We start from the raw sequence: 17,369 nt of genomic DNA, 5'->3' as shown, positions 1-17,369 counted from the left end.
TTCCCTGACCATTTTTGTAGAATAAATGTATGTTTTGAGGTAAAATCTTGAAAAAATGTTAATTATGTATTTTTAATACATTTTTCAAAAATTTATTTGCCGGAGTTGTTTTTGGGGTCATTTTAAAATTCCCTTACTATTTCGGACCATTTTAAATTTCCCTGACTATTCCCTGACCATTGGCAATCATTTTCAAATTCCCTGACTTTTCCCTGACCTTTTGGAAACATTTTCAAATTCCCTGACTTTTCCAGGTTTTCCAGGTATTCCAGGTCGTGTACGAACCCTGAATTAGTTATTACGGGAAATTTAAATTAAAAACAATCTAACAATTTGTAGTACTTTAAATTTAATATTTTTATTCAGAAGAACACGTACAAGTAACTAAGAACTATTTACCGTAACATTGTCCCCCGCCGACATGATGTTAAAGGTTTTATTTTTTGCCGTATATAGGATACACCCTTTTGTATCAGGGCAGCTCCTCTCGGAGCACAGCAGGTAAAAATACATAAAATAGTCTGAGATAAAACACAGAAATTGAATATTTACATATCACAAGAATTGCTCATAAAACTGTCCACGTTTTAATTTTTTTTTTTACATTGAGCCATTATGCTGACATCATCACCAGTCTTGCTTTTATATTTTACATTGTTTATATTGTGAGTCTTTATTTTACTAGAGTTCACATATCACCAGCATTGCTTTTAGACTATTTAGGAACCATCTTACTTTTTTACTTATTTTATATATATATATATATATATATATATATTTTTTTAAACAATAATAATGATTTACATACTTAAAGGGGCATTTTACCTTTTTTAGGTTTTATTTACATTCGGGCTCCCTACGCTTACATATCACCAAAACCTTACTTATAAATTTTAAATTTTGTTTAAATTTTAAGTTCATATTTTACCAAGATTTCACATATCACTAACATTGCTTTTACACTATTTAAAAAACATTTTGCATTTTTACGTTTTGTTTATATTTTATATTTGACCCTTTTTTCACTAGAAATTTACACATCACACATATTGCTTTGAAACTGCTCAAAATTGAAACACCGTAAATGTCTGTGTAAAGCGCCATCTGGAAAATCCAAAAGTGGGATATATTTTCCCCATTCTGATTGACGATTCAAAAATTTAAACATACTTTTTTTAATTTGCATTGGTGCCAGAAGTATTATAGTTTATAATTACAAAATAATGATAATAACAATAAATAATAATAATAAATTATAACTTATAGACCAAATTTTCAGGGACGGCATTTCAGGAGGAGGCAGAACTTGAGCACAGGAAAACAATTTATTAAAGTGCAAGAACGCGTCAAATTTAATATTTTTTGGATTTTAAATCAAAAGAGTTATTGCATAATCGCCAGAGATTTTCAGGATAATAACATTTTCCCAAGATATTCCTTGTACTTCTTGAGTTGGTATTAGATAAATAGTAAACCTTTTTAGCTCATAAAAACTCAGGGGGGGGGGCTTACCCCACCCAAATGACGTACCAGTCAGGACCACGACTATATGTAAATGTAAGCACTAGAGGGCACCAGTAAATTCCCCGAGTTTGAAAAACGTAATTTCATTCTACCAGCTAGGAGCAACAAACACAAGGAGAACGCAGCTAACCTTTAAACACGCTAACGCAGTGTTGTGTACGAATTTCATTGGACGAGCCTTTTCGCTGAACATTTTACGGGTGGGGGGAAGACAATTTCCGAATTTTCCCCTTCCGACGGCTGCAGGCGCTAAAGCGTCTAACCAATGAAAACTGTACACAATAATATCCACGACTTTTGACGGGTTGCGTTCTTCTTGTGTGAGGTGCTATGTTTTTTGCTCCTAGGTGCCAGAAATTAATATCTTCATAGTTCTTAGTTACTTAGTATTTTACCATTTGTTTTAACAATCAGGGTATTTCTCTTTTAGTTTTTACAAGTTCTTTAAACCAGATTAAAGCAAACTGGTCAGGGGATGCTTAGCGCCCTCAAGTGCAGACTTGGTCATCTAAAACTCGACTGACCAAAGAGGTACCTCGAAGGAAAAAATTAGGCGATTACTCAAAAAAAATTCAAAAAGAAAAGGGAGTTGAGGAGGTCAGTATTCAACTAATAATAATAATAATAATCAGCTAGGCTAATTCCCTAAGGCATCGAGCGACTTGTAAAGCCTTTAGTTCAGGTGGCCGGGTTACAATGCGTAGGAGGGTGGTGACAATCCCTTCAAGCCACGCGAGCCAACAGCTCCCTACACTTACTATTACCGTTAACCTCGACAAGTTTTTATGGGAAGGGGAAACCGAAGAACTCGGGGAAAATCCCTTAAACCAGCGGGGAGAGAACCTGCAAACTCAACGCGGAAGGAGTAGTTCCTATAGTTTTCACCCAGTGCCACAAGTTGGGATCGAACCCGGCTCCTCTTGCTGCGAGGCGAAAGTGCTAACCCCTCCGCCCCCCCCCCCCCCACTAGAACCTCAATCATTGCCACACTACAGATGGCGTTGGCTGACTTGACCACCGGACTACCTATGGGTTGTCTATAAATTAAGTTATTTACTATACCGATGAAATTGTCTTGACTTCCGAATTTCGTTTTTTTTTTGCGGATTACTTAGTAGTATAAGTAAGAAACGCACACAGACCAATTACGACTCCGATTAATACACGTATATAAACGATTATCCGGTCACATATTTTGTTTAAGACATTCAAAGCGTATAATAGCGTTATCAATTCTCGGACCTCTATGCTGACCTCGGACACAGCCTGGTTACAACATTTTCCCAAAAAATAAAACTATTCTGTTTTTAAAATTCGTATAAGATATTAAAACCGTCATTAGAAAGACCACTTGATATTTTAACCCAGGTACTTAAATGTATAAAAAAGACCTTGCTAGCACTAGATTTTAAATCCGCAGATTGACCTGCGCCTCCACAAAAATTTCTGTATAGACAGGAAATAAATCTATGTTTTCATTAAAAGTGAGAAATATAAAATATTACGGCGGCTTTCGATCCAAATGAGACGGCCGATTCACGTCATATCATTTTTTCGTGAAAACGGATGAGCTTTAAAAATGTCAGAAGGAGAGTGGCAATTGGTACCAACACCATCGACCCGGATGAACTTATAATGGAAATACCCCTAAAAATAATTTTAGTTCAGTAGCTGGTGTTGTTAGAATGAAACTATTTGATACCACATACCTCTTACCCCAAGAGGGACATGTATAAATTTAAAAATGTTTATGTTTCGAATGAAATGTGGTTATTTTAAGAGCTCGCCATCTCCCGGCCAGTAGAGGCAGTTTTAAAGGTACAGAAACGATCACGCGCAACAATGAAAAATGTATTGCAGAAGCTGGCTCACGCACGACTTTTTTATATTTATATTGCATAATATAAATAATTTCCACGTGCTATTTTCTGTTTACTGTAAAAAAAAGCGTATCACTTTTGAGACACCTTTTTTCGAGGGTGATGCAAGTCCTTCTTCGGGTAGGTGGTCTGTGTTGTAAATTCTTGGCAGTTATTGACCTTTCAACCAAAACAAATCAATGGATCTGCCAATCCTCAAAAACAATTTTGTTTAACCTTCAATTCTAGAAGTTTCCGGAATAAAAATGACGTAAACAGGATAGGTGCACTGACGAGTTTTCAAGCACCACGTTTAATACTTCTGCAATTCGTAGTACGAATTTAAACCAAATTCTATTCTTGGGATTCCACCAAATGGCCTATCCATAAAGTTATAGTAGACGAAATTTTGCTGGCGTTAACGTTTTTTGCGTTCCGTAGGAAACCTAGTACTTCCACTTAAAAAATGCCTAGGCAGTCGTCTACCACTATTTCTGAAACATTCTGCGATAGAAAAAAAGGATTTGCCAATCCAGTCGATTAGTTTTGCTTTTCCCGGAATAGAGACTTGGCACTCCGTAGCTTTGGCCATGGCCGCCATTGTGGTATTATTTTTCTCCCCACGATAAAAACTATTTAAAATAAACTGTGACGTAGCACTGCCAAGTCCCTATTTGTATTTTTTTCAGGATTGAAGAAAATATCCAAAATTAATGAGTATTCTTAAAAAAATTGGATTTGTGGATTTTTTCGCGAAGTTGTTGGATTTCTGAACTTTTATCTTAGATTTGTGAATTTGGTGATATTTCTCGGAATTTGTGGACTTTTCTCCGAACTAGTAGACTTTTCTCCGAATTAGTAAACCATTCTCCGAATTAGTAGACTTTTCTCTGAATTAGTAAACTTTTCTCCGAACTAGTAGACTTTTCTCCGAATTAGTAAACCTTTCTCCGAATTAGTAGACTTTTCTCTGAATTAGTAAACTTTTCTCCGAATTAGTAGACTTTTCTCTGAATTTGTGGATTTGTCTCCGAATTAGTAGACTTTTCTCCGAATTAGTAGACTTTTCTCCGAATTAATAGACTTTTCTCTGAATTAGTAGACTTTTCTCTGAATGTGTGGATTTTTCTCCGAGTTAGTAGACGTTTCACCGAACTAGTAGACTTTTTTCTGAATTTGTATACTTATGTACAAAACAGACAGGTAAAATTTAAGACGCGTTTCGGGTTGATTAGTCGTATTTGATATCCCACTGTAACGCGGGTTTCTCCAAATGTACCGCATATTTTTAAGACTCGTTCTTACGAAAACAAGTATTCTATTCCTATGGTCCTTTTAAAAGATCTCAGCGTAAATGTACACGAAGAAAACTGCTACTCAAACTGTAGCCCAAAAAAAAAGACCTTTATGAATGGACACGGTAGTCATAAAGAGCGATATACGTTCTTCGAGGTATGTTGGCGTCATGTGGTTTCATTTCTTATTCAAAATAAGAAAAGGGCTAATAGGGTCTGAGAATAACGCGAGCCCAGCAAGGTTGCCAAAATTATTGTGAGCGGTCAGGGTAAATAGAAGCAGGTGGTTTCTTTTCGCCTGTTCTTGGACTAAAAGTGTAATCTTTTTAACCTAAATCGTTTTATTCGCCTGTTCCGGGCATGAGAATTACTCCGCCACATAAACTATTTGCTTGTTCCGGAGTATTAGGGCTACTCTTTTTACTCCTTCTGAAAAGGAGGTGTTAAAAATACAATATAAGTAAAAACACGATAATATTGCGTAAGTAAACCGTTTACTTACGCAATATTATGGTGTTGTTACTTATATTGTATTTTTAATTCACTAGCGTAAGGTGTTTTTAACTTATTTCATAAAAGGAGGTGTAAAGAAATTGGATTTTGTCATCTGCTAGCCAGAATTTATCTGCTATAAAAGGCCACAAGCAGCCATTTTGGAATAACGTTTTTACTCTGACTCAAATTATTCGCCACCACAGAATCGGAGTAAATATTACGTCATAGACTTAAGGTTGGTTTTCACTAGGACAGAAACGCAACGACGGTGAGAGCGGACGCAAAAATATTGTATTAGGCCTAACGCGGATTTTTGGCGTCGAAGCTAACCGTCGTGGCGTTTTTGGCCTAGTGAAATTACCCTGCTCCGAAATCCTTGTGAACTAAGGCTTAACATTTCATTGACAGCCACAGTACTAGACAGTAGTGTATTAGGCAAAGATTGTTGCTTATCATAAAATACTAGCTAATAAATATCCAAGTATTAACAATACTTTAACAGAGTTGATATGAGTATTGCAAAAATAATTCATTTAATTAGTATCGAAAATAAATTAAAATCAGTTTTAACTCCGAAGTCACTAAGCCTAACCCGAGCTCCTTGTAATGTTTTTGGGTAAATCTTACCGGAAAATTCAAAAAGTACAGCCAATTTTTTGTTTAGTTTTAGCGAAATTGGCGGTGGGTGACGTAGAAAAAACAGTGAAAGCACGTAGAAATTTTTTATGCAAAGGCCTATTGCGAGAGTGTTCGTAGAGAGCAGACTTGGAAATAGTGATATTTTTAACAGGGGTCCTACGGGCTCCCGACCCCCCATAACTTTATTTTTATTATCAGAAGCACCGTAAAAAAATAATTTCCAGAAATTTCCATCATATTTGTTAAATATATTTTTTTATTTAATTTGGGAGCCCCGGTGGCTCACAACCCCTTTCGAATGATTTATTTCCAAGTCTGGTAGAGAGGGCAGTATGAAGAATAAGCCTCGCAGTGGATTCCGATAGACTTTACAGTCCTACCAACCTTCGACTAACTTTCAGAATTAGACTAAATATAATAAAATTACATCAACGACTATCTCGATGCATTTCGGAACAATTACTTAGAGTATAAATTGTTTCAAAGGAAAATATACAATAATTTTTTTAAATAAGTGTGTGGGTCAAAAAAAGTTTATTACGTTCATTTTAAACAAATAGGAAAGGACACCGTAAATGGTTTAAACTCATTTAGTAATTCTTTGAAAGGTGAAATAATAGTTTTTCGCGCTCGGAGGTCAAATCTACGTTTGTACAGTGCTTGAAGCATCCAAGTACAGCTGATTCGTTTATGTTGGGACGATATTTAACAATCAAGGAAATTGACCTAATACCTCATTGGTTGCCTGAATCTGACGTCTCAATTTAAAATAATGCGGCGGACGTTTTTCCTTCTCCGCTCTCGCGACGTATTCTCGAGAAAACTAGATAATGATGCCCATGGATGATCACTATCCCTAACTATCAGTAAATACATTTTTCGTTGGGTATTTTCGTACGGTGAATTCCCCATCATAAGGAGAAAATTCGACCCAGTGAATAGCCCATAATAAACATAATAATTATAATCAGCTAGGCTAATACCCAAGGCACCACCTTAGGCCTAAGTCATCAAGCGACTTTTAATGCCATTAATTCAGGTAGAGGCTGGTGGCAAGCCCCTCATGCCACCCTAACTATTAGCGTTAACCTCCACAAATTTTTATGGAAGGGGGAACCGTAGAGTTCGAACGAAAATGTTCTTCTGTTTTTATCGAAATGCCCCGCGCTTGTTGTACCAGTGTTACGAAGAACTGACGTTCTCATACCTATTTAACTATTTTATTCATAACCATAGTTATGTTTCTTAAAATGGAACTTAGACACGGATAAAACGTAAGGAGTCGTGTTGTAAGACAATTGATAAAAATAATAATAATAATAATTAGTTAGGCTAATACCCATTTTTAAAGCAGAACCCAGATCCCATCGTGGTAATGGAGGCTTACAACTCCGGGTAATCACCAAGCGTGAATCGTAGTGATGACATCAATAGACTCAAAGAGATATCACCAGCGGAAGCATATGTGGCATTGACGTCATAGGTACGTACAGGGGCCTCACCAACGTCTTCCAGAGCTAGTTGGTAACCTTGAGTTGGCGAAAGCGAAAGTTTGAATAGCTTTGAGTAACACGGAATTAAAAACGCTAATAATCTCATTAGAGGACTTAAAACTTTAGCTCCTGTGTGAACGATAACGCATTTTACGTTAAACTAACAAGGAGACTACCCGAGGTGATAATCACCGATTTTGTTGAAACTAGGTGGGTATGTAGACCTTATGGTAACATGAAATTTCACCCAGCGAAAAGTTGCAATGGACATTAGTTTTGCCATGGCAACCGAAAATATTTTTTACAACACAGTACGTATATTTTCTCATTGAAAATAACATGGGAATCTGAGCACTTCTAAGGGTACCCCCCCCCCCCCCTGTGAAAAATTAAAAAAAAATTGTAAATTTGAAAACCAAAAAAAATAGATCAAAATTGACAAATGAAATGAATTTTATGATATTTTGATGAATTTTGGTCAATTTGATAAAAATATGTAATAATTGATCAGATTGTTATTTTCAATGGGAATATATCCACACTGTGTTGTCAAAAACATTTTCGGTTGCCATGGCAAAACTAATGGCCATTGCAATTTTCCCCTTGGTGATATTTCATGTTACCATAAGGTTCTCATTAACTAAAAATTGTGTTTAAGAGACGAGCTAAGGCCGGGAACGGTTAATCCTACCAAAAACCTTACCCCATAAATTATGACTAGTCAGCGGGCGACTTCGAATTTGTACCATAGGTGGTTGTATATGTTTTGGCACGATCTTTAGTGGTACCATCATACCAGGTATATTACCAGAAAGAATAACGTAAATATAACCTAAGACAAATACTTTACTGCAAGCCTGATTTTACTGCAGGCTGAACACTTAGGGTTTTTTCTTCTAAAAACAATAATGAAAAGGTTTTTACACGGATAACTAAATCAATTTAAAATTTTGCATTAATGTTTATTTTCAATATCATAATATTAGATGATAACATTTTCTAAATGATAACTAATTACTATTTAAAAATAAAGAAAGTTACTCTCCTAAATCCTTGACCTTTCAAAATTCACAAACAAGAAGCGCAAGGATTTGACAACCACGAGAGATTCTAAAATCTACTTTATCCCATCATCGTACCTGACTTCGTACTTTCTTATTTCGCCAGCTGCACTTGAAGAAAACTTTCGTAACAATATCGTATATAATTTTAAACAATTGCTCAAAATTAAAGAAAATTAATGCAATGTTAATGGTTAGAGCCTCATTTGTTCTCGAAATAAATAACTATTATTACGTTCAGTTCACTTTAAATAGACCAAATTTCCTTATTTTTGTAAAAATTTATAAAAATATAATATACACGATTAAAGAAATAAATTCAAGGTCAGGTTTCCCAAGAGAATTTGATTCGGTTGTCCGTCAGAAATTTCCTCAATCCCAAAAATAATAATTAGCTCAAACGAAATGGACGTCAAGTGATAACTCCCTTGACGCACGGTAAACGCAGATTAGTGACATTCTGAAAATATTTAAATTTAATACCAAGCAAAGATTAAATCGACTTAGTAGTACAATAGGATTAAATTTACAAATTTTAAATGTTTATTAAGTACAATACAATATACTTGTTAAAAATCTTGTTTTGTAGTTTCGAAACGCGTTTTTACATTACAGATGCTCTTGAATCAAATTTCCAAATATCATTCCGCTGCCGGCTAACAATAATAGCATAGCATTTCCTCTCAAATTTGAATTTTTTAAATTTATAAATTGTTTTTTACCTAAATTTGTCATTAGGGTTAGTTGAAAATAATAACGTAAGAAAACTACCTTGGCACTTTTTTCGTGGATTTTCTCCAGACAAAGAGTACACTATTTACAAGATTAAACTTCACTCAATTTTACGAAAAGCATAACAACCAATTTAAATGGGGAAAAAAGATTGAAGGAAACCAATTAGAAAACAACTTTTTTGTTGTTATATTGATTCTCGAAAATATCTCAACGTTGTATATTATTTTATTTATGCTGTTAATGTTTACCCTTTTAGTTTCGCTGGAAAATGTCATACGTTGAATGTATTTGGTCATCTACAAATTTAAGAATAATCCTACTATTCTACAATAAATTCAAGAAAATTTTTAAAATATATCAAATTATTTCTACCCCAAAATAAAATAAATATTAAATTTACTCATTACCAAGAACGAATTTAGGTAACTGAGAACGTTTTGAGAAACAAGATCAAATTCAAATTGAAACAATAATGCCAAAGTATTGTGTAAAATCAATTTTGCTTGGCATAATAATCGGGATAATGGCCCAAGTTCTCTGAAGCATTTTATAATGATTAAATATAAAGTTAAAAGATGATTAAAATTCTTATCCGCGAAAAAGTATTATCAGAAATATGAATATTAATATGCAAAATTCTTCGTAGAAGACGTTTTCACTGTATAAGCAAGGGTCCATTGGCACCTTACTGCGGATGCATCTTGAGATAGAATGGTTCTTAAACTACGTCAAATGTTGGACGGTACGCGTATTTTCTAAAGCCACGTTCACACTAGAGCCTAAAACCCAGTTTAGGTCGGTTTGTATGCCAGTTTTGACCGCCTACGATAATTCTTAGTTCACACGTGTGAAATCGCTTCACCCCGGTTCGCTTATAGCCAAGGCTTAACGCCATTTCAAATTATGACTAGAATTTTGAAAATACTAAAATATATCCCAAAACAATTAGTTAATCATGTTTACTATACATATAGTAATATTATTTGACATTATTTAGAATTTTATCCTCATTATTTTAGAAAATACGAGCAATTTTACTTCCCCGCCTTGTCGTTGTGAAAGTGATTCTAAGCGAAACCAAGGTTCTTACAAGCGGCACCGACTTGGACGAGTTGCTTCCCGAACCAACACGAAGCGATTTCTCACGTTGGTTTTAAAAACCAGTTATCTAAACGAAGTGAATTTAGGGGTAAGTGTGAACGTAGCTTAAGTCTCGGCTGTAAACCACGTTCGTTTCTATTACAATCATCACAGCCTTCCTTAGGCATTTCCAACACAGAAATTCATTTATTTCAATTTCGGGAGAATGCCTACGCGGAGACGACTTTTAGCCAGGAACGTCATTTCAGGATTTTACAGGAGGGGGCAGAACTATAGAGCTCCGGAAAACCAGTTTTTTAAAAGGACAAAAACCCATCAAATTTCATATTTTTGGGATTTTTAATCGAAATAGTTATTGCATATTTGCTATTGATTTTCAGGATAATAGCGAGAACCAAAAATTTCCCAAGATATGCATGAACATTTTAAGATCATAGAAATCCAGGGGGGGGCAATGCCCCCCCTTGCCCTACCCAAATGACGTCCCTGCTTTTAGCGTTGCTAATGCAATCCACTTCACGTTCGAAGAGTAAGCCCCTCCCCCCTAACAAACATTGAATCAGCCCGGTAAATCCATTGAATTGGGAATAATACTGCTAGAATTACAATTACCATTTCGGTTGCCATGGTTACGCGGGACCTGTTCTGAGAAGACTGTACGATATTCATCTTTATAATTGGGTGTAGCGCCATCTATATTTTGTAAAGTTATATGATTCGCGCAAAAATTCAATTGCAATATAGTTGCCACCACTAGAGACAGATGCCGCCACGGTTGAACGATATAGTTTAAAAAGTCTCCATATTGAACGAAATTGGTCCCGCGCTAGCCAGATTTATTTGTACCTCTATTTATTCCCAACTCAATGGGTAAATCATTGGTTCCCTAACACTTACGTCTTTCGATGCCATCTTGGATTAAAAACGTGTTACCAAAAGTGGATATAAAACAGAAAGTCTGGGAGGAAAAGGGTTCGTTAGCTTTCCCAGTGGTTTCCTTCAAAAATGAGGAGCTGTTTCCCCTATACAATGATTGAGCCAATCAGGAACGACTCTGTTACGTTTGGCCTATGTCTCATGACGTCACGGTCAGAGGAAATAGTTCAGATGGGCGATGCTAGCTAACCTAGCGGTAAAACCAAGAAGCATATCATCCTTGGTAAATCTCCCGAAAACGTTGTCTCGTTGGTTAATTTATTCCTTTTTCAAAAATTTGCCTCTGTTAAGTTCAAGAGTCACTGTGGCTCAAGCTCGTAAGAAACATACACCAGAAGAGTTAGCGTTAATGCCGAAAAGTAAATTTAGTCAGTGTAATTTATTTATAAAAGATTTGTATTCAATTGGAACTATACAAACCAGTGAAGATTTAAACCAAGGCTTAACTAAAATTCCAGTAGATAGGGTCTCGTGTTCCATAAATAAACCTCCGTTGTTAATTGCCTTCAAAACTACAGGGATTTTATTGAGGTTTTTTTGCCAAGCTATACAATGTACTACATTGGAGAGTTCATTTGCATATATTACGTCACAAATTATAACTGGGTCAATTCCTTCAACATTAAGTACTAAATTGTATACCCAATTGTTCCATGCGTACAGAAAGCCACTATCTTCCTCTTTCTTCAGAGTAATGCGAATGTAACAACTCGCGTTGAGAGCACATCTTCTAGTAGTTCTTTAAAGTTCGATTGTTTTTAAATTCGTTAAACACTTTAAGCCGCACACCATATTCAAATAAAACAAAAACGTTTTTATCAATTATCTACCTAAGCCTTGCCAAACGTGAATTTTCACAAAGAGCAGACGCACCAAATCCAGCCCAAAGACTATATAATCAGGTGGATAAGGAACTGAAGAAGAACTATAATATATAAGCCGATTTACGCAGGTACATGCGAGTAAAGCGCCATTTGTAATGCTCCGCCAAAGGGGGTAGGCACAAACTAGGGGCATGCTTGGGGGATCCTCATTTTTGATGGAACAGGGCTACCGGGTCCTCCCAGACTTTCTGTTTTATATCCACTTTTGGTGTTACTGGATATTGCACTCCGGGAATTTAGTGATTTTCAAAAGTCTGAGATGCCGCTCGCGCCATCTATTGAATTTTCGCGTTTTGGTGATACAAACAAGACGGCGTTTTAGGTTTAAGGAATTACCGAGGGGCAGATCACTTTGTTACAAGGTGTCCTAATAATCATGATTAAAACGTTAGTCATGATTTAATCATTTTTAATCTTTGTACAGCCAAAGCTACAGATTTAATTTTAATCTAATCTAATCATGATTTAATCATACGAGGGGTGTCCTAATAATCATTGGAGTGAGCTGCCCCTCGGGAATTACACACAGCTTGGATCAAAAACGTTATATCAGTTTTCAGGTACGTTAAAACGTAATCAAACTTCTATTCTTTTGTATTTATAACGCACTGTAAGATTTTATATAGTCTTAATAATTTTAGGTATTAGTTTCAATGGGAAAGCGAAAAAGGATACCCCTAACATATGTGGTTTCCTATCATACCTGGGGTCGCTGTTACATTTGGGATAAGCACAGTGCTTAGTTCTTCCCGTAATATTCAATAGTATTTGCTTAATTTGAAGTTAGCGCAAATATTATAAATCTCTCGTAATTTCTATATTTACCACAAAATAATCATAACAAGAAGGATCTAAATGGCGAAAAAACCAGTAACTTTTTCAAATCACTGTACGTTATGCGCATGCGCCCAGATTTACTTGTATCACCATTTCCATGACAACAACACCCCGCCCCGTTTTTTTGGGGGCCATTCGTAAGGCGCTCGAGAATGCATTGCCGAAGGTAGAGTGCAATATCCAGTAACACGTTTTTAATCCAAGATGCCATTGGAGCACATTTCGGTGACGTTTTTCATTCCCCCTTGCGTCATTCTCCCTACGGATATAAATAAATACTTGTTCTAAATGTCTACGTATATTGTTTCCTGTTATAAGTATTTAATCAAACCCCCCCTTTTTGGAAATTCGAGCTGCTGAGACGCGATATCTCGTATTTATCACGAAACTGGGTTCATCTGCACTCGTATCAAAATAAATTGAATTTATAAGAATTCATTTCTTATACTATTACGTTCCTTATCTAATAACTAGTTATCCCAATCCTCGCTTTGCATTCTATGTAATTACCAAATATAACACTATATTGCGTTAAGATAATCATAGTACATGATAAAACAATTTCACCTCATCCTTGTGTGTATTGGAACTATAATTTCCTTATAATAAACCATTAAAATATTTAAGGCGTGAAATTGTGGTTAGAAAAGTATTTCCTGCTGATAGTTAAGATTTTAAGGAAAGTATCTTCTAAGTTTCGAAAATGGTTTAAGTTTAATTAATTCAGTCACCAATTAAGTTATTAACGATAAGGTGACAATGTCTAAACCTTAAAAAACACTATTTATTTCAACAACTCTTAAGCAAATATCAGAACAGTTATCTAAAGTACAGTACTTACACGAACGATTTTAATCAGATGATTTTTTAATACTCCTTATGCGCTAATGACGATAATTTGAAAATAATTTAAAAGAATTGTTCGATTCCGTACGTCAATTTGTGAATTCTTTTGGCTTGTTCTGGAATTTCGGAGTAGGGTAAGAGTAACCCTATGACGTCATTTTACTCCGATTCTGTGGTGGCGAATAATTCGAGCCTGGGTAAAAACGTTTTCCCAAAATGGCTGCCTGTGGCCATTTATGTCTCATCCCCGGAACAGGCGAAATAAAAAGTTTTCAGGGTTCAAAATGATATTTTTTTCAAAATGCAAAATACTTTCTCCATAACTCAAAATGCAAAATGTAAAATGCAAATACTTTCTGCATAACTCAAAATGTAAAATAGCTTTTGCAGCTCAAAATAAAAATACAAAATGTTTTTACAAATGTACTCTGTAATAATTAATAATTATTATTAATTAGTAATTAATATAGAGATTTCAAAATCATCCTCACAGCCAGCGCGGAAAATAAAGCGATGGCACTGTACGAATGTTCGTCTGCTTCTGAGTAAGTGAGTCACTTAGTATTGGAACGGACGCCGTGACATAATTTCGCGTTGCACGATCACAGATCACGAGGCAAAACGCCAGACGATCCTACGAAAAAATCACGTGACTGCCATGAGCGTCTTAATGCCATGGCCGACTTATACGCGTTACCGTGGCAACGAACACAAATCACACCCACGAGCAAGCTACGAATCGCCATCTACGATTACTTGGGAGTAAATAGCAGACGAACTTTCTCTACAAGAGCTACGATGAAAGTACCAGAGTAAAAACATTTTGAAAAAGTATTTTGAAAACGTTTTTCCACATATCAAACCCACAAAATGTAAAATAGAAAATAGTTTCCTAGAAACTCAAAATGCAAAATGTCAAATACAAAATAGTTTTCGAGAAACTCAAAATACAAAATGTAAAATGCAAAATACTTTTTCTAACTCAAAATAGATTTTGAACCACCCTGAACGTTTTAGGGTAAAAAGAGTTTTAGTCCGAGAACCGGCGAAAAAAAACCAATCTAGTAGCTGCAAACGATCTTATCTCCAGTGGCAAGTGGGCCCTGTGTTCTTCTACTGAAGTGAGCCTTCGTGAATATTAGACATTACTGAAACTAAATAATAGCCATTTGGTGTAATGGCAACCAATACTTTTGGTCACAGTCCGTTACTGCTTATTCCTATCTCGTTAGAACTCACTTCTCCTACGTCATAACGTCGTCTTCTTTATCAATCGCTAAATATCCCTACGCAGAGTAATTTTTATATTTTACGTTTTCAAGCGAAGTAATTCGCGACCGAAACGAGTCTAGGTGGCGTAACGGCGCTAGCTTCTCCGAGGTAGCGCCTAGTTAGTAGCCATGGAACCTAGCGGTAGTTGGTTCCATGTAGTAGCCGTCTACGGTCTACCGTTTGCTACAGACAAATTAGAGTCATAAGAACGTTTTTTCTTAAATAAACTTATTAAAATATAAGCAAACGATGCAAAAATTATATTAAAATTCAAGTATCATTATTTATAAAGTCCAATATACGAATAACGATGAGAAAACAAATAGCGTCTGCTTTAACCGCTACCTATCTAGGTTTCAATGGTGAACCAAAGTGGGCGAAGCACAAGGTCCGTAGAAAATAGACTAATAATGGCGAAGCGATAGTTTTCAGTCGCGAATAGCCTCGGTAAATGTTTAGCCCCAACGAAAACCACGTCAAGCCTGCGAAGGGACATTTTAATGTCTAAAATAGATACTTATGTCGTAAAAGATAATATATTATAAATTTCGGAGGAAATTAGTCGACTGAATTATAATGGTTGTAATGCCAAGCAGTTTTCCATGGTATCTCATTATACAGGGTGTCCATTTTTAATCGAAAAAGTGATTTTTATCAATAACCGTTGTAGTTAGAATTTTGAATTTTTTTGTGTGAATTGTCAGTACCGGGGGCCATTGTTGTACATAATGTTTATCAATTTTAAAATAATATTTTAAAATTTTGAAAAAATAAATTTTTATGTATTGGAGCTCGTAAAATTTTGTCAATGAGAAAAATGTAGAGCGACGTCGAAAACGTAAGAATAACGTTTGGTCGTTAAAACCACAATCATTTTTCACGAAATTACACGCGTTTGAAAATTGAATTAACGGGTAAACAAAATAATTGGAAAAATCAAAAACTAGAATCTTTTGGATGCAGTGGAAGTCGTAAGACAATATTATTTTTAGGATGAACTTAATATTATTTTTATTTATTTAATAAAGATTCTAAATTTCTAACTCTCATTTAAATGCTATATTACCATAGACATTTTCGTTCAGTAAATAGTCGGGGAACCTTAAAGATATTGTTTTTGGACTTTCGGTTATTTTTCATTAAATTTAATTTAAATAAATAAAAGTTCAGTCTAACAATAATATTGTCTTACGACTTCCACGGCATCCAAAAGATTCTAGTTTTTGATTTTTCCAATTATTTTGTTAACCCGTTAAGTCAATTTTCAAACGCGTGTAATTTCGTGAAAAATGATTGTGTTTTCAACGACCAAACGTTATTCTTACGTTTTCGACGTCGCTCTACATTTTTCTCATTGACAAAATTTGACGAGCTCCAATACATCAAAATTTATTTTTTCAAAATTTTAAAATATTATTTTAAAATCGATAAAGATTATGTACAACAATGACCCCCGGTACTGACAATTCACACAAAAAAATTCAAAATTCTAACTACAACGGTTATTGAGAAAAATCACTTTTTCGAATAAAAATGGAAACCCTGTATATTACGTCAATACCTCGTTATACAGGGTGTCCACTAAAAAAAACGATCCAGGGCGAATATCTCAGAAACCGTTTTATCTAGGAATTTAAAATTTTTATGTTACGTGCAGGGGGCCAAAGAAGAATGATGATTGATGAACAACCTGTTTTTAGCATGAAATTTTTAGTCTCCCAAGGGATAAAATTAAGTCGGTTCAAAGTTATTTAGACATAAAATTTGATGAGGAACAATTTTCTAATTGGAACCAAGTTTTTAAATCTAACGGTTCTCTAGATGATTTTTGAATGACCTTGAAGATATGGTTCAAGGTCATCGAGGCTATCATTCTTCTTTGGGCCCCCTGCACGAGCTACGTAACATAAAAAAATTAAAATTCCTAGAGAAAACGGTTTCTGAGATATTCGCCCTGGATCGTTTTTTAATGGACACCCTGTATTATTTCACTTGAAAATAATTTAAAATATGAAATAGTGGATAATCCCCCCACACCAAAAAAACGCTTGAAGGTCTTTGTCCTAATGTTCTTAAATAATTTAATTTCCCCGTGATTTCAAGCTCGTAGACACCTAAAAAAATAACACCGTATTCGACCTTCGAAAATTATGAGGAAAATAATACTCGGAAATATATTATAATTTTTCGTTTAAATTATTCTACATTACTCTGTTTCTTATGACTATTAAAATTCCTTATGATCGTGTTCAAAACCCAACAAAAATAAATTAATATTTTGCACCCACTCTACGGTATGGTATTCACGCTTTGATCGATTTTATACACATGGTCAGAATATGGGTGTTATTACTAACAGGAATTCATACATCTAACTTGGAATGGTTATCCG

The sequence above is a fragment of the Leiobunum rupestre genome, chromosome 4 (genome assembly GCF_980474605.1).
Source record: "Leiobunum rupestre chromosome 4, qqLeiRupe1.1.hap1, whole genome shotgun sequence".
Classification (NCBI taxonomy): Eukaryota; Metazoa; Arthropoda; class Arachnida; order Opiliones; family Sclerosomatidae; genus Leiobunum; species Leiobunum rupestre.
This window is presented reverse-complemented; position numbering follows the sequence as displayed.